The sequence below is a fragment of the Balaenoptera acutorostrata genome, chromosome 1 (assembly GCF_949987535.1).
Source record: "Balaenoptera acutorostrata chromosome 1, mBalAcu1.1, whole genome shotgun sequence".
Lineage (NCBI taxonomy): Eukaryota > Metazoa > Chordata > Mammalia > Artiodactyla > Balaenopteridae > Balaenoptera > Balaenoptera acutorostrata.
In genome coordinates, this window is record NC_080064.1 from 161,575,447 (window position 1) to 161,599,954 (window position 24,508).

The following is a 24,508-nucleotide window of genomic DNA, read 5'->3' on the forward strand; positions in this document are numbered from 1 at the left end:
ACGAGGTTCGTTCGAATAGCAGCTAACAGAGGCGCGGCTGGGACTATACAGCTTATGAAACCATCCTCCCACATTCCAGATGTGGTTTGGGGGTCGTTCCACTGCCTCTGATCACCCTGAAGTAACTGAGGGGTGATGGGTGAATCTTTACTATTGTTTCGGCGATGACGGTCTACTGGGAGTGTGAAACAAGACTTCGAGGAGAGCCCGCAGGGTGAGTGGGAGCAGGTGAGGGAGGAAAGGGAAGCAGAGGCCAGGTGACAGAGAGGAGCAGGGCAGAGAAGAGGGGAGGGTGGGAGAGACGGGGAGTGCAGGGACCAGGCTGTGGCCCCCTGCAGAGTTGGGGGCTGGACCGTGATGCCCAGAGGACGGGTGGGGTTCTCTTCAGCGGGGCTTTTTGAGAAAGGTTACACCCTGCGGTAAATATCTAGAGCAGTTCTGTGTTGCTGTGCAGCCCCAAGACAGAGCCCCGAGACCCAGAGAGGCTGCTGGTTGTCGTTTCCATCAGGGCTGGGAGCTGGCCCTCCTGGATGGGCTGAAGCCCTCTCTTCCCGCAAATCTCTGACCACCCCTTGTCCTGGGTGCCATCTCCAGGCACCTTCATCTTGAGAAAGGGTGCCCAATGTCACATGGGCTCTTCCCTGCCCCCTGTGCAGGTCCCCAGGTCCCCTGATGGACGAGGGCCGTGTCTCTCCTTCCAGGTGGGCTGCCTTTCAGCCCAGAGCGTGGAGTGGGGCAGCCTCTGAGCGGAAGGGCAGAGAGACGCAATCGAAGTCATTTTCTCTCTGCTTCTGTATCTTATTTTTCCTTTGGGTAAAGATTGAGGCAAAGTCAATTAAATGGAAAAGTCAGTATGCTTGGGTTGAGAAATTAAACAGAAAATCAGACTGTGTAAGGATTACGGTTCTTACAGGAATATTAATTCAACTTAATGGTGGAGTTTGGGCTGTGTCTTGGGTCTAGTAATTTGGAGGCCTGCAAGAGGACTGTATATTCATAATGCAATTTTCATCGTTTCTTGAAGGCATTCTTTTTTTTTTTTAATTTTTTTTTAAATTTATTCATTTATTTATTTATTATTCATTTATGGCTGTGTTGAGTCCTCGCCTCTGTGCGAGGGCTTTCCCCAGCCGCGGCAAGCGGGGGCCACCCCTCATCACGGTGCGCGGGTCTCTCACCGTAGCGACCTCTCTTGCTGCGGAGCACAGGCTCCAGACGCGCAGGCTCAGCAATTGTGGCTCACGGGCGTAGTCGCTCCGCGGCATGTGGGATCCTCCCAGACCAGGGCCCGAACCCGCGTCCCCTGCACCGGCAGGCAGACTCCCAACCACTGCGCCACCAGGGAAGCCCCAGGCATTCTTAATACAGTTTTATGAGCCGTCTTGCCCAGGTCACTATCGTAAATGAGAAGTTATTCCCAAAGGATCTTATTTGGGACAACAAATGGATAAAAGTATTGAATTTATTAACATCTAAATTAAAAAGTCTGAAAAATGGAGTTCTAATTAATCAGCTTGCAAACAGCTACCCCCAAGGGTAAGATAACAGACCCTTTAGCAACAGCTAGTGATTGGAGACATATTATTTTTCAAAACAATAATAATATTACCATAGCAGCTCCTATCTTAGGAGTTCAAAGCCATCCCATAATCGTTAATTATTTAAAGACTTTCTAAAACGGAAGCAGATAATTGATGTTTTTTCGGGCTTTCTAATGTGGAAATGGGGCTAAGAGGGGAGGGTGAGTGCCTTTGTCTGGTTGTGGGGCTGGCTGTCAGAAAGAGGATCAGGAAGGTCAGGAGGTGGGTGCAGATCTCTGAGCTTGCTCCGCCTCTGGCCTTACGCCCTCTGGCTTTCTGGTTCCTGCTCTGCACTTTGGGCCCAATCTCCTTCCCATCCAGCCACCCACCCCGTCCACCATCCTGTTCAACAGCCCCCAAGCGTGGCCCTGTCTTCACACCTGGGCCATCTTAGGTGTTCATCAGCCTCCCAGGACCTGTCCCTGGACCCCAGCTTCCCCAGGGGCCGCAGCACCGGGTGAGACGCATGCTCTGCTCAGAGCCTCCCTTCCACCGCGGGCTCCTGGGAAGCTCAGCCTCCAGCCGTCTCTGGTAGGGGCGCTGGTCTTTAGAGAGGCTTTCCCTTCTGCACCCGTCTGGTTCATGGACTCTGCGCTCTGACATCTGGTCTTCTGGGCTGCCTTCCCGGGGCCTAGTCCTTCCCCGAAGGGCACGGAGGTGGTCCGTCCACTCTCCTGAGCTTTACTTGGAGCTAGAGGCAGCTCACTTACCATCAGGCAGATGAGAGTGTAAGATGTCAGAGGCCTCACTGACCTGTCTGCTTTGGAGCCAACTGGCAAAATCATCATGCTGGGTCCTAAGTCATTGACACATGCCACGGGAGGCCAGCGAGTGCTGGGAAATCAACGTCGCACTTTGCCCAGGAGAATGATGGGGGGAAGCTGTGTCCCATAGAGATATAGGTCACAGAATGTCTTCATATTTGATACCTCGTCTCACTGGCACCCAACCCCTGTAAGGTAGGGAGAGGCAGGCAAGACTGCATCTATAAAATAGTTCTATTTTATAGATAGGGAAGGAAGCTAGTATTTTTTGAGTAAGACTGTTTTGGACAATTGGGCAATTTATGTATGTTATCCTATTATGTTAGGTAAGGTTTTTTTTTCTTTTTCTTTTATATTAGTATTTATTTATTTATTTAAAGAAATGTGATGGGACTTCCCTGGTGGTCCAGTGGTTAAGACTCCAAGCTTCCTATGCAAGGGCCGTGGGTTCGATTCCTGGTCAGGAAACTAAGATCCCACCTGCTTTCTTAGTGTCCATTCATCTTCTCCTTCATTCATTCAGTTGCTGTGTGAACTTGCTGCATCACTTAGCTTTCTTGGTTTCCTTATCTTTGAAATGGCTACCTCATAGGGTTGTTACGGGGTTAAATGGGATAATGTGTTTATACCAGAAAGTTCCAAAAAGCAAAACTTGAATTTGCTGCTTGGATCATCTATTTATGTAGCATTTATGTTGTAGTAGGTATTATAAGTAATCTAGAGATGATTTAAAGTATGCAGGAGGATGTGTAGGTTTTATGCAAATACCACACCATTTTATATAAGGGACTTGAGCATCCGTGGATTTTGGTATCTGTGGGGTTCCTGGAACCAGTCCCCCGCAGATACCAAGGAATGACAAATATCAGACACAGGACCCTGGTGAGCTGCCTGTGATGGGTGATGGAAGGGAAAGGAAAGGGAGTTCGGGTTCTCATTCATTCATTCATTCACTCACTCATTCGTTCAAAAACTGATTGTTGAGGACCAATATGCTTCAATCTTCCTAGAGTCCCTTGGGCCAGCCAGTGTCTCTCTAGAGGTTCCAGGCATGAGAAAGAAAGCTGGGACATGAATTTGCCAATGGAAAGGACTAGGCAGGCAGAAAATCCAGTTCAGGGGCTGACAACATTTCCATCCTCCCCCTCAGGGAACTGGATACCCCTTGCCCCTTGATTTACTTACTTTCCACCAAAAAAGGAGCTGTGGTAAACTTTTCACGTAAAAAAGAGAGCGATATAATGACCCATTATATTTCCCCCCGAAGTATCAACCCGTGGATCAAGTCAGGATCATGCGGGGCAGGGTGATGGGAAAGGGGGGTGGTCTGGGGACAAATGTGACGCTGAGAGGACAGAGGCCTAACGGGCTCCCACCCCGACCTTCCCTCTGGCTTCCCCACAGGTCCCTCTCCTCTTTGCCTCCCTAAATACTTCCCTTTCCCCCCAGTTCACCTCCTCCCTCTCCTGTGATGACTTCTTGGACTTACCTTGCCCATACGTGATCTTTCCTTTCTTTGGAATGTTATTTCAATTGGACTTAGAGCTGCATCCTCTAAGGCAATGGCTTCAATGGTTCAATGCCTACTGATCTTATTTCCCCAATTAGGTTATAAGCTCCAAGTGGGCAGGACTGTGTCCTAAACCCCTTGGTACACTCACAGCATTGGCCCAAGGAAAAATCACCGTGGCCTCTGGAATCTCATCTTTATTCCACTGCCCACATCAGGTACCTGGTTATCCAGTCCCACAAGCCCAAACGAGCCAGGACACTGGCACCTCTCTGTTCCAGATCATTCTTGTTCTTCCTGTAGTTGACCTAGAAAAATCCTACCCATCCTTGAAGGCTGAGCACAAATGTCACATGGTCATTTCAGAGAGTATGCTCCAGGCGGAGCTAATTCCTTCCTTCACGTTGATTCCATAGCACATCTTCTGTTCTTAAAATGACCCACTTCCTGGCTTGTTGGAGGAGTTCGATGCAGGTGGCGATGAAGCCTCATATGCCAGGCCCAGTGGGTATTCTCATGGACCCCCAGCACCTCCCTGCTTTGGTACAGAACACTGTGTAAGTTCTTTTATAGCTCTCGTTTCTTGTTTCACTATTTCTGTCAAGCCTTCACCTTACAGAGATGCTGTGAAGACAAATGAGATAATATGTAAAAGTGCCTTAAGCTCCAGAAGATGGACTATATTATTACAGCTGGAAAGCTGTCTACTGGGGAAATCAAACTTGATGAGGGTGAATAGGGAAGGGAGGGAGGGATGGAAATAGAGAAAGACAGAGACAGAGTGATACAGGGAGAAGGAGGCACACAGAGAGAGAGACAGGGAGAGAAAGAGACAGAGAGACAGAGAGAGGACACACAGACTAGCGTGTCTACTAGACTGGGAGACCCGGAGGGGCGTCTGTCTGGTCTCCACAAGGCAGCGGGGTGTTATGTTTACTGAAAAACAAAACACCCCCAAAACTATTTGAATTTGGTTTCTGCTAGGTGTTCACAGAAGGTCCTTCCCCGTCTAAGGGGACAGTATATTTTAGCGAGTTAAGAGCTTTGAACTCAGCCAGACCTGAGCAGGGCCCTGCCCCCGACTTCCCAGCGGTGAGGATGTGGTCAAGGGATGCCCTGCGTGTGGGTTTCCTTGCAGTCAGTAACAAGGGTGCACACCCCCAGCCTCCAGGGTGGCGTGAGGATGAAGGAGCGTGTGCAGTGCTCACAGATGTGCAATAAATGCACGACAACCGCCTCGCCCCTCATTTCTCCACCCCCGCTCCCCTTCCCCCCACCTTCCCTAGGGTTGGACTCATAGCCAGAGGAGTCAGGCTAAAGTCAGCAGTTTCAGAAGGAGAGATCACATCCTTCCCCCGTGGTCCTGAAAGTCACACACCAGGACCCCCCTGGGAAAGGAAGATACACAACAGGAGCCGTGAGGAAGGTTCCAGGGCGTCAGGGTGTAACCCTTCTCTCTTCCCTGCCTAACTTCAGAACCAGCCGAGAGATGGTTGAGAGAGACAGACAGACAGAGAGAGCAGGGCCTAGGACGTGATGCAGGGCAGGAGGCTTCTCGTCTCCAGAAGCGTCCATTGCTATCCTTTGGATGTCTGGGTCAGAGCATCACTTGAAATCCCCATGGGGACACAATTATGGATATAAGTAGTTGAGGCCTCCATCGCAGGAGGGCTCAGAGGATACATCCCGTTCTCAAGCTGTGTGGGTGGGTGTTTACCCGTAGGCAGTGACCCTGGTCTCCCTGGAAACCACATGCCGCAGAAACAAAGGCACACTGCTCGGCATCATTCACGGCCACCCTCTGTCCCTCTGTCATGGCGGAGGGGGGGTGAGGGTGGAGGGCACCCAGGACACGTTTTTCGTTGTATGGGGAATTTGTCCCCCATGCCCACCTGGCCCCAAGAGAGCTTTCATTTTCTTGCCAGGTCGGTCTTAGTAATAATGTGGCGAATTCTTAAGGGGGCAACCATGTGGACCATCAAGGCCTCAGTCTGTCTTTCCCTTAGCTTGTAGTCTGTCAGCAGGACCCCAGACAAATGAGGAGCGGGGTGGAGAGAACGTGAGAGGTCTGCATGGATTTCCTCCCTGACCTGGGAGCCTACTCCCTGGCCCCCAATTCCCTTCAAATGCTCTCCCCAACTCCTTCAACACACCCCTACCCTGAATGGCTCCCTCACCCGAATCCCCACCACACAGGGCTGAACCTGCCCGTTCACCTCTCGGGCTTCCCGCTGGGATCCAGGGCAGGACAGAGGCTCTCACTCATCCTTGCATCCCCAGTGCCCTGGTGCAGCCCCGGAAATGCTTGTTCATTGATTGACTATCAGAGCCCGCCTGGCCGGGACCTACCCACGGGCGCTATGCTCAGTGGTCCTTGCAGAGAATCAGGAAGCCGAGCCCCCAGAGCCTCTCCTTTTCACCCCGCCGCCCATCTGCCTTGTTTCATCTGAAACGTGGGAGGTGTGGAAGGGTTTCCCGATGCTCTCCGGGAGCGCAGGGCTTGTGTTCCCCTCCCCACTTGTTGCTCTGTCCCGGCCCCCCACCCTGCACTGCACACGCCCTGGGGAGGCAGGCCTGGCCCAGCACCTGGTTCAGGTGCTGCCTCTCAAGGCCTTTGGGAGCTTGGGGCCAGGGCCCTTCAACCTTTCCGGCACAGTGAGCATCAAAGCTACCTTTGTCTTTGGCTGATTGTAGTGGTTTTTTGTTTTCGTTTTTTATTGTGGAAAAACGTACATAACCTAAAATTTATTATCTTAACCATTTTTAAGGGTACAGTTCAGTGGCATTAAATGCATTCACATTGTTGTACAACTATCACCACCATCCATCCGCAGAACTCTTTCACGTCCCACACTGAAACCCTGTACCCATTAAACGACGCCTCACTCTCCCCTCCCCCAGTCCCTGCAGCCACCATTCTATTTTCTGTGTCTGTGAACTTGGCAGTTGATCGTTTTCATGGAACAAAGCCACTGAAGTGTGATGCGCACCTGGAGGAGGCACCGGCCGCCCGGCACCACCTGGAGACTTCTGATACCCAGTCGTGCTCTGCTTAAGACGTAGGCTTGAATTTGACACTTCTTCTCTTGTGGGTCACAGACCCCCAAAGTCCATTTGACTCTAAACCTGTGCTCAAAACTCTAAGGAATGCATTTTGAATGGGGGCATTTCAGGAACCTTGGTTGGGGAGGGCAGGGGCTTTGGGACAAGCTGTGAGTTTAGAAAGTTGAGATTTTTGGCGTCTCTCAAATCATACTTGATTGCCTATTCATAAGATCAGCTTTGTCCCCGGTCATCCAGGTTTCCAGACTTTCTGTTCCTTCTTGCTGACAGCTTATTTATTACAAAGGAATGTTCTGGTTGCTTGGAACAATCAGAGCTCTATATTCACAAGAGAGCTGCCATGGGTAGTATTTCACCGACCCCTCGCACTGGGGGCTGTGAGCTGTGTACAAACTCAGCTTCTCTGCTTGAATTACCTCCTCTGGGCCTGGTGGGGTGAGCTCAGTGCAGGGCAGGCGGTGCATTTTAGTGCCGTCATAGCCTGAGGCCGTGGCGCTGCAGCCGTGGGCTGGCCCTACCAGCACTGGCTCTGGCAGGAATAGTAATCACGCTCGCTCCCTTCTCGTAAGATCCTGCCATATGCCAGGCACTGTCTGACCCGCATAATCTCACAACTGTTTTAGAGAGGGTTGACCAGACGCAGATTTGAGATGAGGATTCTTAGGCAGGTGACTTAATGAGTGGGCACTATCGTAGATGTGAGGGAAGCAAGGATGGGGCAGGGGAAGAGGGGAAACCGGGGGGCGGTCTTGCTGGAGTGTAACCGCAGCCTGATACCACAGAAGCTCTGACATCACAGAGTTGCTGCTTGAAGGCAAGGGCTTTGTTCTCCTCAATGTTTTTCAGATTGACTCTCCCCGACCCCGGGTGGGGAGTAGGGGTATAACCTCGAAGGAATCTCCGGGTGAGGAGGTGGCTGAAGGGGGACAGAGAAGGGTACAGCTGGAAGCTGATAGCAGCCCAGCTTGGGAAGGAGGGGCAGGGTGAGTCTCCAACAGCATCCTCTGGAACAACCTTCTGAGGTGTGTACTAAGACTAATCCCCATGTTACAGAGGAAAACTGAGGCCCAGAGAGGGCAAGCGACTGGCCCAAGCACATCCTTCCGGTAAACGGTAGAGGCAGGACCTGGACCAGGTATGCCCACCCCAGAGTCACCCACCCACTGGCTCTTATGCAGACTCTGATTCCTTCCAGGAGCTCTGGCTGATCCCACGAGCCCTTTTCTCTGCCTGGCTCTGGCTTTCCCACTGCGTGAATGGCAGATAAGCCCCAGATCTCGGGGGCTTAATGCAAAAGGAGTTTCTGTTTTGCTCACATGAAGTGCAGCTGGCAGTGGCGGGAGGGGAGTCGAGTCCCATTCAGGGCCTGGGCTGAGGGTAACGCTGCCATCCTGCAAGGACAGCTCCCAGGAAGCCCCAAGGAAGTGGAGGGTCCCGCAGGAGGCTGGTAGGGGCTGGGCCTGGAAGCCATGAACCCCACTTCGACCACATTCTGTAGGTGAGAAGCCAGCCACAGGCCCCTCCAAGATGCTCGGGAGACTGGGAAAGGGAGACCCCGCCTACACAGATGCTTCCCAGCCTCGACTCCGCGGAGTAGAGTAGAACCACAAGTAGGGCTCACAGCCTCTGACACGGCCACCTGCACCACTTCCTTGGTCCTAGGGGTCAGCTCAGGCCCCTAGGACCAAGGGGCCTGAGCCTTTTTTTTTTTTTTTTTTCTTTTGTGTGAAAAAAAGAACCATCCAAAATTTATTCTCCAACAGACAGCATCAGCAGGTAAAAACTACAGGGGTTTCTCCATAGATCATACATTCAGAAGGCATTATTAGCTTAACAAGTGAGAAAGCCTCTGGTGTGTTTTCTGTAACAATATCCACTTCACAGTGTAAACAGGCACTATTATTGTGTTCACTTACAATTCCAGAAGGAAAGGCACAACTTGGCAAAGCAAAAAAAATTTTTGGGGGGGTCCTAAAGTCAGGTGCAATTACCGAGAGACAGACTTGAGAACAGTCGCAATCGACTTCTCCACATAGAGGGGCAAAGACTTCACCCAGAAATGTGGGTCTTTCTTTCTCCTTCCTTGTTAAATCCTCAAGAGTAACGCCTCATCGTCTGTTTAATATCACATATACAAAAGGGGAATTAAGAAAAAAAGAATCACAACAACATCTTGAACTTCCAGCGGCTCCCACCAATACGTTAACTCTTAGGTTTATGACAGGGCCTAGGAATCCTTCAGCAGTCATCAAATAAGAAAATAGAGACTATAGCTACAAAAATAACACATGAATGAGGTAGATAAATTAAAGCTTTCACATCCAGGACTTGCCTGTTCCAACTTGGTAGCCTTCATGCAATACTGAGAAAAAAAAAAAAAACTTCATAATTACTTGGCATAAGTCACAATCAAGGAACTTCTGGTACAAATTAGTATAAGAAGTTATTAGTATATAATAAGAAAACATGCCCTTCCAGTGAGTTTGTTTCTTCAAGAACGGACACCCAGCACTTCAGAGTAGGCACTGGTGAACTAAATTAAGTCACCTGAGATTCCCTGCTCAGGTGCTCACCTCTCCTGGTTTTAGGAAGAAGAAGGGCATCTGGAAGGCATAGGGAGGACCTTGGCACTCTTGGGGCTCCAACTGAACTGTATTTAAATAAGCAGCAACACACACACTGACTCTCTAAGGACTAAAATCCGTCCACTTGAGGACATTCTACTTCAGGTTCCAAGGTTGAAAAAAAATTTGGAATTCTACAACCTTGGTTTAAAAAAAAAAAAAAAAGTACATTCAAAAAAGAAAAGAAAAATGGGTGTAGGGTTGGGAGAATACAAAACAGGTCCCTAAACAGATGACAGACCTTGTCCATTTACCCGCATACAGTCACCACAGAAGCAAGTATACACTACCCACCCCCACCAACCCCCAAACAGGCAAAACAGTTGTATTTTATCCCTTGTCTCTGTCCCCTCCTCCAGGAGGCTGGATGTCCTTTAACTAGCAGATGCCTGGGACGTATCTTCAGGACTGTTTCTCAGGTGGCACCTGGTTCTGCCTTTGTGTACCGTTTCACCCCTGGAGGTGGGTGGGTGTGGGTGGAGGTGACAATGAGGCAGTTGGGAGCTGGGAAGTCTGGCTGGAATCAGCATGGGCACTTATTCAAAGAAGCCAGGTTTAGAGCCAGACAGAGTGAAGATAACAGACTTGGAGAAGGAATTCTAAAATCCTATCCTAAACAGAGTCTGCATCTCAGGAATCCAACTGAAGTCCTTGGACCTATTCAGTCCCTCAAAAACTGTATCCTAAGCCAGAGCCAGGTAATATGGAGGTTAGACCTCAGTCCTGTGTCCCATGGAACTCAGAGTCCAGTGGGAGGGAAAGAGGATCGGCACACAGGAATATCCCAGGAGGAGCAGCTTCATGATAAGAGGAGGCACCTGGGGCTTTGGGAGCCCCTGACTGAGACTGGGGGACTCTGGGAAGGCTTCCCAGAAGAGGTGAGGCTGAGTTTAATCTTGAGGGGTGGCTAGGAGTCATCCAGCAGGGTTTTGAGGGGTGGTGGGCTGGAGCTAGGTGCCATGCCCAGCCCTGGGAGCAGCATGCCTGCTCAGAAGGAATCAGGTGACCCATGAGGGCCCTGAAGGTGCCAGGGGCTTGGGCTTGACCCTGAAGGCCGTGGGGGATCACTAAAAGGTGACTTGGGGGAGAATCATAACCAGGTGTGTGTGTTCTGCATGCCAGGTGGAGAATGGGGAGGAGGGCATTACATTCATCCAAGTGAGAAATAAAGACCTGAATGGAGGCAGTGGCTATAGGGACAGAGTGTCAGGGTTGGGCTGCAGAGATATTTAGGGTAGAATGGTGGGTTGGAGGTGACTGGAGGGGAGGAATCAGGATGGCATCCAGTTTTCTGGGATTAGGAGCTGGAGAATGGGACCATTCACTGAGAGGTGCTGAGGCCATAGACCTTGGTGTTCCAACAGGATCTTAGAAGCCAAGTGTATGTATTCCTTGCTCGGGCTGCTGTAGCAAAATGCCATGGGCTGGATGGCTTAAACAGCAGACATTTATTTCTCACAGTCTGGAGGCTGGAAGTCCAAAATCAAGGTGTCAGCATGGTCAGCTTCTGGTGAGAGCTCTCTCCTTGGGTTGCAGATGGCCGCCATCCTGCTGTGTGCTCATATGACCTCTTCCCTGTGTGTGTGAGCATGAACATGGTGGGAGAAAGTGAAAACAAACTCTGTGGTACCTTTTCTTATAAGGGCACGAATCGCATCATGAGGACCCCACCCTCATGAGCTCATCTAAATGTAATAACTTCCAAAGACCCATGTCCAAATACCTAACATTGGAGGGTAGGGCTTCCTCATATGAATTTGAGGGAAGGGGACACAGACATTCAGTCCATAACACGAAGTGACCTTAGGCAAGCCATTAAGCTTCCAATGCTTCAGTTACTCATCTGCCAGGTGCCTTCCTCCAGGGTAATGTGAGGATCAAATAAAAAATGTGTGTGAAAGTGTTTTGAAAATCACAAGGCATTTTGAAAATTTAAGGCGTTAATTCAAGGAGAAGGGGCCACAGGAGAGACCATGACGTTGACCTGCCAAGAAGTCGCTGGAGATGCCTGGCTGGGGGTGCTATCTGGCTATTCTGGAGCCAATCCTGGTCTCAGAGCTCCCCAAAGAAACTTCTACCCTGCTGGGGCCTGAACTCAGAGGCCCCACTGGGGTGTGGATCATTTGAACTGTTCTAGCACTGTGGGGACACCCCACTGAATGCTTCTGGGTGGAAGGTGAGATGACCTTTTTTCTTTTTCTTTTTTTCTTTTTTTTTTAATAAATTGGAAACTGTTTTCTCCCCTTTTCTTTTTTCTTTTTCTTTTTTCTCTTTTGGCCACGCCACATAACATGCGAGATCTTAGTTCCCCAACCAGGGATCAAGCCCGTGCCCCCTGCAGTGGAAGCACGGAGTCCTTTTTTAAAAATAATTAATTAATTAATTTGACTGCGTTGGGTCTTTGTTGCTGTGCGCGGGCTTTCTCTAGTTGCGGTGCGTGGGGGCTACTCTTCGTTGCGGTGCGCGGGCTTCTCATTGCAGTGGCTTTTCTTGTTGCGGAGCACGGGGTCTAGGTGCAGGGGCTTCAGTAGTTGTGGCACACGGGCTCAGTAGTTGTGGCTCGCGGGCTCAGTAGTTGTGGTGCATGGGCTTAGCTGCTCCACAGCATGTGGGATCTTCCTGGACCAGGGATCAAACCCGTGTTCCCTGCATTCACAGGTGGATTCTTAACCACTGCACCACCAGGGAAGTCCAGAAGCGTGGAGTCTTAACCACCAGACCTCCAGGGAAGTTCCGAGATGACTTTTTTGTCATAACCTCCGTGGCCTTCATGGGCCCCAGAGACTGGTCAGTGAGTGGGCTCTAAAGGCAGCCATATGATGGCCTTGGCAATGAGCCGCAGCCCTCGGACTGCCAGGAGAACCTCCCAGGGCTCACGGACCCTTTTACCTCATCATTGCTTTGGGTATTTTCCTCCCTTGTCTTTGGGAAGCAGCTGTTTGCAGAGGCCCATGGAGCTTTCTCCTTTGCTCTGCAAAAAATGTTAAGCAAACATTTAAGGAATAAGGGCTTTATAATGATGAGAGTAAACACTGAGGAATACCAGCTATTATGGAATATAAGTGTTTAAAAAAAAGAGGAAAGGAAAAATAAATGACAAAGTGCTGCTTGTCTCAAGCAGGCCTCCTACTGACTTGCAGCTGTGTGAGGCAGGGTGGGGGACCAGCCTTTCCCATGCTTCACGTTTCAGGTTGCAGCTCCCGCAGACAGCTCCTAAGAGGCTCAATGCCCAAGTGTGTTCAGGTAAAATGGGCATTTCCTCCTCCTGGAGAAAGGAGGAGAGCAGAAGAGATGGGATGCCGAGGCCAGAGGACCAGCTCGGCTGTGCTCTGAACTGTGGGGCACCCCCCACCCTGAGGAAAAGATGGACAGGAAGAGGCCAAGGAAAGGGAGGCTGGGCAGCTCTGGGGATGGCAGCAGAGACTTCACCACCAAATGGAAAGCCCAGGCAGGTGCCAAGGGCTGTCTCAGGTCTGGGTGCTCCCATTCCTCCCCACATCCCCAGCCCACTCCCATGCCACTCACCCCACGCCTGCTAAGCCTAAAGGAAGGCCTTTTTCTGAGTTCTCATCTGGGGGATCATTCAGTTTTCCTCTGAGAAACAATGCCTCAACCTCACTCTGGGGGCATAACATAGTGGTTGGACAGCAAGGGTCAAATCCTAGTCCTGACACTTGTTGGCTATTGGCTTCAGTTACCTCCCCTGAGCCTTGGCTTCCCAATCTGTAAAGTGGGCTAATAAAGAATCTACCTCATTGGGGGACTTCCCTGGTGGCGCAGAGGTTAAGGATCTGCGTGCCAATGCAGGGGACACGGGTTCGAGCCCTGGTCCGGGAAGATCTCATATGCCGCGGAGCAACTAAGCCCGTGCATCACAACTACTGAGCCCGCGAGCCACAACTAGTGAGCCCACTTGCCTAGAGCCCGTGCTCTGCAACAAGAGAAGACACCACAATGAGAAGCCTGCGCACCACAATGAAGAGTAGCCCCCGCTTGCCACATCTAAGGAAAGCCCGCGTGCAGCAACAAAGACCTAACACAGCCAAAAATAAATAATAAATAAATTAATTAAAAAAAAAAAAAAAAAAAGAACCTACCTCATCGGGTTGTTGTGAGGACTGGATGAGGTGGAGCTTGGACAGGGCTGGGCCTGGGGTGCAGAACACGCTGAGAGAGTGTCACCACTCTTATCCCTGTCTCCTCTCCCCTCCCAAGCTGGGATCCAGCAGTGGCCTTGGTGGCAGCTGAGGTACACATTCTTAGAGAGTCGACTTGCCAGGCTCACCCCAAAGTGAGCCTCCCTGGGTCCTCAGTTGGGTTTGACCTCCTTCCAAACTGCTTGCCTAGCATGCCCTAAGACGTGGGAAGATTAATGGCTTCCAGGGGGTCTCTTTACCTCCCACTGGAAGCCACTATCTCTTTCTAGAATGGCTTTAGAAAAGATGTGTCTCATTAAATTCAGACATTTGGAAACCATTTGCTGCACCCCAGACCTCTCCAGATGGGCCAGGCAGCCAGCGAATGAGCTGGGGAGTGAGGACCCACATTAGGAAAACACAGGGGAGGGTGCTGTGTCTGACATCGCTTACAGTTCAAGAAGGTCTGGTGAACTTCTTGCTCTGAATGAGCTAAAGGTGTCGGGAATTCCAGGGCCTTTGATCCTCAGTGGGTTCTTTGAAGGAGTTGAGCCTGGGGGGCTTAACTTGGGAGGTGGGGGGTCATGGTGGAACTTATTGAGGCGATTTTTCAAAACCTACGTCTTCTCCCAGCCCCGACCAGGGCATCTGGGAACCTATCGGGGAGGGGCTGTGTTGATACAGCTCGTACACATCTTGCCTCTGGCTGAGGGCCACACGTGTGGACTCAAGAATAGAGAATAAACAGCGTGTGGTAGTGACCTCCCAGTGTGGCTGCAGCTGCTAGACCACGAAGCTGGAAAGTGGACCCCACCTTTGTGTAATTTCTTTCTTTCTTTCACTCAATGAATGTATTTGAGTTTCTACTATGTGCAGGGTAGTTACCAGGCTCAAAGAATACAAAGATATGTAAAGGGTAAAATGTCCTTATCGTCATTGAACTTACATTCTCTTTTCTGTTTTTTTTAAAGATTGATTGATTGATTGATTGCTATGTTGGGTCTTTGTTTCTGTGCGAGGGCTTTCTCTAGTTGTGGCAAGCGGGGGCCACTCTTCATCGCGGTGTGCGGGCCTCTCACTATCGCGGCCTCTCTTGTTGCGGAGCACAAGCTCCAGACGTGCAGGCTCAGTAGTTGTGGCTCACGGGCCTAGTTGCTCCGCGGCATGTGGGATCTTCCCAGACCAGGGCTCAAACCCATGTCCCCTGCATTGGCAGGCAGACTCTCAACCACTGCGCCACCAGGGAAGCCCGTTTTTTTAATTGAGGTATGATGTACAGTATTATGTAAGTTTCAGGTATATAACAAAGCGATTCACAATTTTTAAACGTTATAGTCCATTTATAGTTATTATAAAATATTGGCTATATTCCCTGTGTTGCGCAATATATCTTTGTAGCTTACTTACTTTATACACAGTAGTTTGTACCTCATAATCCCCTACCCCTATCTTGTCCCTCCCCCCCTTGCCTCTCCCCACCAATAACCACTAGTTTCTTCTCTGTATCTGTGAGTCTGTTTCTTTTTTGTTATATTCACTAGTTTGTTTTCTGTGTGTAATTTATTTATTTATTCCGTTTTCACATTTTTATTGGGGGCCACTGAGGACGGGGTGCTCACACTTCCTCCTTCCACTCCAAGCTGGGCCTTGGTGTCCTGGGGGTAACTGAGCACGTTCCCATCATCTCGGAGGAGCTGTGTGTGGCTGTAGGGTGTGGCCTGGTTGACCAAGACATTGTACATGGTGTAGGGGCCGAGTGTGGGCAGAATTATAGCGAGGCCCAAATGGTGAAGGATGGGACAGTTCCGGCTCCTCGGCCCAGGCATTCTTGATGAAGGCAGTGAGTTTCACAGCCATCTTGGTCTCCACATCTGTGTAACTCATACCTGACAAATTTCTTCACAGACATCACCTCACTTGACATCCAAGGTTACACTCTGGTAGTCAAGGCTGCCGTATCTCCATTTTACAAATGAGAAAGTTGAGGCCCAGGTAGGACAGGTGCACACAGCAAAGAAAGGATAAGCCAGAGTAAGAATCCAGCTCTTCTGACCCACACAGCTGTGGTCATCCCAGTCTAGATCATGCTGAGGGTGACCAGTGGAGCTGGGCCATCATCCAAGTGTAGGTGGGACACTTTTTTTTTTTTGGCCACGCCACGCGGCATATGGGATGTGGGATCTTAGTTCCCTGACCAGGGATAGAAACTGTGCCCCCTGCAGTGGAAGCATGGAGTCATAACCATTGGACCGCCAGGGAAGTCCCTAGGTGGGACACTTTTAAATGTGCATTTCCAAAGCATTTCTTCTATCCCTTTGTCAAACAGACCTTGAAAGGACACCAGTTGTCTTGTGTGCTGTCATTTTGGGCTACGTTGTCATGATTCTCTTAGTATGGTTCTGGAATTAAATAGCAAAACCCCTCAGAGTTCCCCTGCTTGCCATGAGTGGGTACTTTTCAATTGTCAAGAAATGAGAGGAAGCTTCTCGACTCTCTTGGAAAGTTCTGGACAGAAAAATAAATGTTCAGACACATCCTAAGAGTCTAGTGGGAAAAACTTAAAGCCAGCTCATAATCAGGGTTCAGACATAGAGAACGATCTGATGGAATGGGTTCCCCAAAGTTGGGTGACTTGGAAGATGGAGTGAGCCTTCGGTGAGGAAGTCACAGTGGCCGTAGCAAAGGTCCAGCAGCGTGGATCAGCCTTGGCAGCAGGGCCTGAGATGTGTGTACACATTCCAGATATGACCTGAGGCTGGCCTGACCACGCCCCCCGCCCCCCCCCCCCCCCAAGACCCTGTGATCCAGGAAGGTGACCGGCTGGGACATCAATGAGAGAGCTGTCACTTGAAACCCAGCAACCCTTCTGAAGCAGCTGGTCAGGAGAAGGGCAAGGATGGAAATTTCCTGCTGGCCAGAGGTGGGGTGGAAGAGGGTGAGATGGTCAGAAGTGGCCCAGGCATTGGGCATGAGTAGGCATGGCTAGAAGCCCATGGGCAGCTCAGTAAGAGACTGCACAGAACAGAAGGAGGGTTGGACCGGAGATAGAGGCAGTGGTTCTATCGTATGTGAAACCTTCTCCCCTGCCCACTCTGCCAGGGGCTTCTAGAGGGAATGACTGGAGAGTTCATCTGCCGCCCCAAACACTGGAATCTCTGCTCATCAAACAAATGGTGGGTTTGGTCAGTGCTACAGATGTGACATTGACAGACGCCAGCGGGTAAGACCTGGAGGCATCTGAGTTACGTTCATTTGAGGGAGGTGCTGCAAATTCAGGCTGTTTCCGCTGCTAGGACCCCATCTGTCTGCATAGGTTGGTGAAGCCCAGGGAAAGTGGAGCTGCAGATAAGGAAGGTGGCTCCACTGGGAAGCTATTTGCTGAGCTCACTGTAGTGAATGCCGGCTGCCTCCTTCAGACTCCCCTCCAGGACAGAGTCTCCCGTTCTCCCAACACCTTCTGGCTCACAGCTCAGTCCTCTCTGGGAATTGCCTGCAGCCAAGACCACATCCTCTTCCTGGGCAGCCTCGCTGGGGAGAGAGACGAGTGGTCACTGAGTGGGTAGGAAGGCCTGACCCCCTCTCTGTAACGGGAACAACTCTGAAGGGCTTCCCAGCGGCACAGCTCCCCGCAGGATTGCCGGATGCCTCTGCGGGGTGGCATCGAGGCTCACCTGCTCCCTCCGCCCAGCCCTGCTTCCCGCACTCGCCCAGCAAAGGTGTTGGCCCCAAGAGCACTGCCCAGGAAAACTCCTGCTTGCTAAGCTCGGCCTCAGAGTCTCCTTTCGGGCTCCTGAGCTAGGACAGCCCAGCCCTGTTTTGTCTCCATCACTGCACTACCTCCTAAGTGGGAGGAAAGTTGGTGATCAGAGCCAGAGGGCCGCCGCCAACCTTGGGACCCTCATATATGAGCCCTGCCCTGAGTACTCTTCCAGAGCCTTGGCGATGTGTCCAAAGAACGGGGCGGGGGGAGCCCTGGGCAGAGAGTGTTGCGGCCGCCAGGAGCCTGACTTCTGTGTGTCTTCAGCCCCATGCGGAGTCTTAGGAAACACAGAAAAAGCAGAGTCTAGTTTGACTTGCAGACATTTGGGGCTGTTTATTGACCTCGATGGACTTGTACCATGGGAACAAGTCTCACCGAGGCCTTGCTTGTAACCAGAGAGCGTTTTTTATCAAGATTTGTATATAGGTCAGCCCCCTGGTAGTAGTCAGGGTTCTCCAGAGAAATAGAATACACACACACACACACACACACACACACACACGAGTAGGTATGTGCGTGTATGTGTGTGCGTGTTTGTGTGAGACAGAGAGAGAGAGAGTTATTTTAAGGATTCATGTGATGGCAGAGGCTAGGCAGCCTAAAATCAGCAGGGTGGGTTGGTGGGCTGGAGATGCTGAAAGACCATCCAAACACCGTCTGCTGCAGAATTCCCTTTTCCCCCGGGGGGTGGGGGGGCTGGTCAATCTTTTTTCTCTTAAGGCCTTCAACTAATTGGATGAGATGCAACCAGATTATGGCGGGCAATCTGCTTTTCTCAAAGTCTCCTGGTTTAAATGTTAATCTCATCTGAAATATGACATCACAGCAACATCCAGCTACGACTGACCAAATATCTGGGTACCATGCCCCAGCCAAGTCGACATAAAACTATCCATCACATCCCTCCGTGTTGTGCAGTTTCCATCTAGGAAACTTCGCCCTCGTCACCCTATAATAAGCAGGCCGGGCACCGTCAGGTGAGCGGGGAGCCACGCGCCTGCTCAGCTAGTGTCATTCTCCAGTGAAGGTGAATGTTTGCCACCAGGGATTCACTGTCTTTACCTTTCCTCGTGAACTTTAGACGTTTTATCATCTCTAGCTCCTTCATTTACCAGGGGCTGGCAAGCTGATTCTGTAAATCACATAAGGACACATAGTAAGTATTTTAGGCTATGCAGGTCATATATGTCTCTCTTGCATATTCTTGTTTGTTTGTTTTACAACTTTTTAAAAATATAGAAACCACTCTTAGCTTGCTGGCCGTATAAAAATAGGACGAGGGCTGGATTAGCCCATGAGCTGTAATTTGTCAAACCTTGATTTAAACTACTGACATTCCGGGTGCATCTGATTGCTTGAAATTCCTGGATGACTTCCAATCCCTAAGTGCACTCCTCCAACTGCATCCAAATCCAGGTGTTCAACAGAAACCTAAGTGACATCAAAGCTGCAAGGTCCGCAGGAAGCGAAGGGCTTCCTCCTCCCGGGCTCTAATGACCAGATCTCCCCCTAAAGATGGGGACGGCTTCTCCATCACGAAAGCTTTGAGCTGGGAGAACAAAGGGCCAAGGAAGACCATGACAGAACACCAGCTATGCCCTCCCTCCAGCCAGCTGGTTGCCCAGCACAGGCCCCTCCGGTTCTGTTGGATGCTTAGGGTCCCCAAGAGGGAGCGCTACCCCAGGTGGCCTGGAGGGTCCCCCCACCTGGGCGGGGAGGAGAGCAGCTGCATGGGCTTGGACAGCCGCCTGTGGCCAGAGCACACTGAGCCCGCGTGCAGCCTGCAGCCGCCCTGGGATGAACCACCTTCAGGCAGGAGGCCTGACGGTCAGCCTCCAGGGGGCTTTTCAGGGATCAGGGTCATGGCGTTATGAAACTTGGCTTTTCCGTGTGTGTGGCGGGGTGAGGGGGGAGCTCTTTATGAACCACTTGTAGATCAACTCAACTGCACAATCCTGTCGGGTAAAGACTTTGTGGAAAACTGTGAGCTCTTACACCGGCAAATGCTGTTTTAGCATGTGCGTTCCTATCTCCTGTGAGAGTTGAATGAGAATAAAAATCGTCCTGTTTGCTGCTCCTCTAGTTTTGTGTTTGATCTGGCTGTAAAGAACTCTTTTCTCAGAAGCGGGACTTTTCATTCCTCTCCTTCCCTCCCTCCCCTCCTCCCTCCCTCCCTCTCTTTCCCCATCTATCCTTGTCTGCTATTGCACCTGCTCTGAGAGATCCCCATATTCAACCTGTCTGCAGGTAGCTCAGGGGAGGGCATGTGTAAAGCAAATATGAAAGATCTTTGTGCCTTTGTAGCTCTCTCTTCCTTACTCAAAGTATTGTTTCTGTGACACTAACAGCACAGTGAAAGCAGACCCGGGGGCCAGGCCTCTGAACGGCAGGAGAATGAAAATGGACCAAGTACTGGATTACTATGCAAAACCCCTTCTGGCCACAGCTCTTTCTACCAGTGGCATCTGCCCTCCAGCCCGTCCTGCTTTGTCCTCAGGAGAGCCATCTTTGGAACATCAGGAGACGCAGGCCAGGCCCTTCTCCTCATGAGGCTGGGCAGAGCTAATCAGACACCACGGGCTCTACTGTCTAAGAGTTCTCAGCCCAACGCTGAAGACTGTGACCACATGGCAAGCTCCTCCCCTGAAGGACCCACCAGAGTGAGCTGCCCCAGAACAGAGGGTCAGAAACATGCAGAAAGAGCCAACTATGAGTGTCATTTGTTGTGGTGGCCCCCAAGCTGTAAGCTTATTCAGCTTTCTGCTTTCCGGAGAACTTCTCTTGGTATGCACTCCTGACGCTGCGGTATTGAGCGTAAAAAAGGAAAATGGCTTGCGGCTAGTTTCGCTCCAGGTGCCTGCTCTGCATCTAAGAGCCCCTGGTTGTTCCCCAGAAGAAGGACGTGCTGCCCTGAGGGGGAAGTCTGTATCTCCAAAGAATGGCCCATAAGGCATGCTGACGCATAGATAGTGGTGCATAGATAGTGGTGCATAGATAGTGGCGCATAGATAGTGGCACGGAATTATGTGGAAATACAAGGTTTACTGATGTATTGTCTGATATTGGTTCCGTACTAAACCTATATATACATTCATGCTCTTTGAATAAACTTGCCTTGCAACCATCAGTTGTCTTGGCCCTTCTGACCCCATACTGGTGCTTTTCAGTTCCTTACCCCTCACCGCCAGGAACTTCTAGCTTTCTGCAGCCGGTCTGCGGCAGTTGCCTATCTCCATTTCATTTAGTTGTTTTTCTGGGGGTTTTTCTTGTTCCTTCATCTGGTACATAGCCCTCTGCCTTTTCATCTTGTCTATCTTTCTCTAACTGTGTTTCTTGGTCCACAGGCTGCAGGATTGTAGTTTTTCTTGCTTCTGCTGTCTGCCCTCTGGTGGTTGAGGCTATCTAAGAGGCTTGATGGGAGGCTCTGGTGGTGGGTAGAGCTCTCATTTACCAGTTTTATTTTACATAGGATGCCTCATTTACTAAAACCATAGATTCCAAGTTGCTCCATGAAAAATGTGATATTCTTAGCTGTCAACATTAGGGAATTTCCCCAATCACATTTTTAAATTGATTTAATGTGTTATTTTTGAAAACATAAGTTGGGATATCACAAAATGGACTTAGCCTGCAGAGGCTTACTTTCAACCAGAGAGCTCCATTTCCATGTTCCGCTTAACAGAAGCCAAAATGATCTTCCTTCCCAAACCTCTTCCTTTTCCTGCACTATCTAAGAAAAAGTAACCACACTCTACATAGTTCCCTAAGCCAGAACCCTAGCAGCCATTTTTGCTTCTCTTTTCCCCTTCCCGCTCCATATCTAGTCACTGAGCACTTCTATTCTACCTCCCAAATGACCTCAGATCCTTTCCCTCCACTCCAATCTCTGCCACTGCCTTTAGTTTGAACCCTCACTCCTCTCTTAGATGAATATAAAGTCTCTTAATGGGTTTTGTTGCTTCCATCAGTCCTACTTATTCTCAAGCGTGACCTCACTACAAACCACCTGATAGTGACTCCTTAACTTCACAACATTCAATGGCTCTCATGTTTCTGGGAAGAAAACCAAGCTCTTTACCCCAGCATCTACTTGGGGTTAATAGATCTAGGTTTGAATTTCAGGTTTAAGTACTTTGCAGCAGTGTGACCTCAGACTATTGGGCTTTCTAAGCCTTTGTTTTCTCACCGTGCCTGAGGTCACTGAGGGCAGGACTATTTTTCACACACGGGTGCCTGGCATGTAGGAGGGACTAATCAATGTTGAATGAAGGGAAAGTATTTTAAAATCCACATCAAAAAATTGCTCCTCCTTAAAAAAAGAAAATCCTGATACACTATGCCACTTCCAACCAAATTTGACTTCTACCTTTATTTTCTGATGATCACAATAAGGTGCCTTTGGGGATCCACACAATCAGGGATCAAATCCTGGCCACACCCCTGAGCAATCATGTGACCTTGGGAACGTTACTTAGCTTCTGTAAAATCTGTAAAATGAAGGTTTCTGAGGATTTTGTTCCCGAGGGTTAAATGAGTACCTCACTTGGAACGGGGGCGGGCGCATAGTGTTTGCCAAATGTTAACTATCGTTATCATCTTCATCAAATCAAGACCGTGGTACTTCACTTTGTGACTCTCAAGTTTGTATGAGAAAATCGTGCTTTATGCGTTGTTGTTGGCTAAAGTAGGGAAACCTGGAAACTCCTGCCGTGGAAGAGAGAAACAGGCGAGAAAAGCGAGTTGCTGAATCCCAGCGCCTCAGAGGTGGGAGGGAGGAGTTCGGTACCTAATTTACTGATGAGGAAGTGGAGGGGTGATGTGTCCTCGAGTCTCATTCAAGACACAGCCACAGCTCTTTATTGAGAGTAGGACCAGGGCCCCGGGGGTTGCTATGGTTAAACTGTAGGCGGAAACTAACACTCTTTGGAAGGCAAGACAGGAGGAGCATTCAGTTATAAAAAACGGTCAAAAATTGGGGTGAAACTAAGTTCGTTGAGCGATACATCAAATGAGTCAACTGTCGACCCGGTGAAACCGAGTTGCCAACTGAACTGGCATTTTACGAACACGGGCTTTCTACAGAGCCCACTGACTCAGGACGGCTTCGATTAACAAACGCGGCGTTTTTACTGAGCTCTGACCGCCACAGCAACAGTCAGCTCTACCCACCACCAGAGCCTCCCATCAAGCCTCTTAGATAGCCTCAACCACCAGAGGGCAGAGAACAGAAGCAAGAAAAACTACAATCCTGCAGCCTATGGACCAAAAACCACAGTTACAGAAAGACAGAGAAGATGAAAAGTCAGAGGGCTATGTACCAGATGAAGGAACAAGAAAAAACCCCAGAAAAACAACTAAATGAAGTGGAGATAGGCAACCTTCCAGAAAAAGAATTCAGAATAATGATAGTGAAGATGATCCAGGACCTCGGAATAAGAGTGGAGGCAAAGATTGAGAAGATGCAAGAAATGATTAACAAAGACCTAGAAGAATTAAAGAACAAACAAACAGAGATGACCAATACAATAACTGAAATGAAAACTACACTAGAAGGAATCAATAGCAGAATAACTGAGGCAGAAGAACGGATAAGTGACCTGGAAGACAGAATGGTGGAATTCACTGCTGCAGAACAGACTAAAGAAAAAAGAATGAAAAGAAATGAAGACAGCCTAAGAGACCTCTGGGACAACATTAAACGCAGCAACATTCGCATTATAGGGGTCCCAGAAGGAGAAGAGAGAGAGAAAGGACCAGAGAAAATATTTGAAGAGATTATAATCGAAAACTTCCCTAACATGGGAAAGGAAATAGCCACCCAAGTCCAGGAAGCACAGAGAGTCCCATACAGAATAAACCCAAGGAGAAACACGCCGAGACACATAGTAATCAAAGTGGCAAAAATTAAAGACAAAGAAAAATTATTGAAAGCAGCAAGGGAAAAACAACAAATAACATACAAGGGAACCACCATAAGGTTAACAGCTGATTTCTCAGCAGAAACGCTGCAAGCCAGAAGGGAGTGGCATGAAATACTTAAAGTGATGAAAGGGAAGAACCTACAACCAAGATTACTCTACCCAGCAAGGATCTCATTTAGATTTGATGGAGAAATCAAAAGCTTTACAGACAAGCAAAAGCTAAGAGAATTCAGCACCACCAAACCAGCTCTACAACAAATGCTAAAGGAACTTCTCTAAGTGGGAAACACAAGAGAAGAAAAGGACCTACAAAAACAAACCCAAAACAATTAAGAAAATGGTCATAGGAACATACATATCGATAATTACCTTAAACGTGAATGGATTAAATGCCCCAACCAAAAGACATAGACTGGCTGAATGGATACAAAAACAAGACCCATATATATGCTGTCTACAAGAGACCCACTTCAGACCTAGGGACACATACAGACTGAAAGTGAGGGGATGGAAAAAGATATTCCATGCAAATGGAAATCAAAAGAAAGCTGGAGTAGCTATACTCATATCAGATAAAATAGACTTTAAAATAAAGAATGTTACAAGAGACAAGGAAGGACACTACATAATGATCCAGGGATCAATCCAAGAAGAAGATATAACAATTATAAATATATATGCACCCAACATAGGAGCACCTCAATACATAAGGCAACTGCTAACAGCTATAAAAGAGGAAATCGACAGTAACACAATAATAGTGGGGGACTTTAACACTTCACTTACACCAATGGACAGATCATCCAAAATGAAAATAAATAAGGAAACAGAAGCTTTAAATGACACAATCAGTTCCAAAATATTTGATAACTGTGGCTTAAAGAGAAATATTTGGGTTGAAATACAAAAAGCAAACAAATGCATTTAGAGATTAGCATTGCCATGCCTATGGAGAAAGTTGACAATTAAAAGGATAATATGGGTCACCATGCCTTACTATCGGGGTGACCCTGAGCAATAATATTTCCTACTTCGTAGAGCTGTCATGAGGATTAAATGAGTTAATATATGTAAATGTGGAGAAGAGCATTGGCACAGAGGAAGCACTGTCTAAAGGTTTGCCATTAGTATTGTTACAACAATTGACAAA

General features: G+C 49.2%; 1 pseudogene; it reads left to right on the forward strand.

Annotated features, from left to right (window-relative positions):
- LOC102999705 (estrogen-related receptor gamma-like) overlaps positions 1-19,592 on the forward strand; it is a 192,151-nt pseudogene extending 172,559 nt beyond the window's left edge.
- The last annotated feature ends 4,916 nt before the right edge of the window (positions 19,593-24,508 follow it).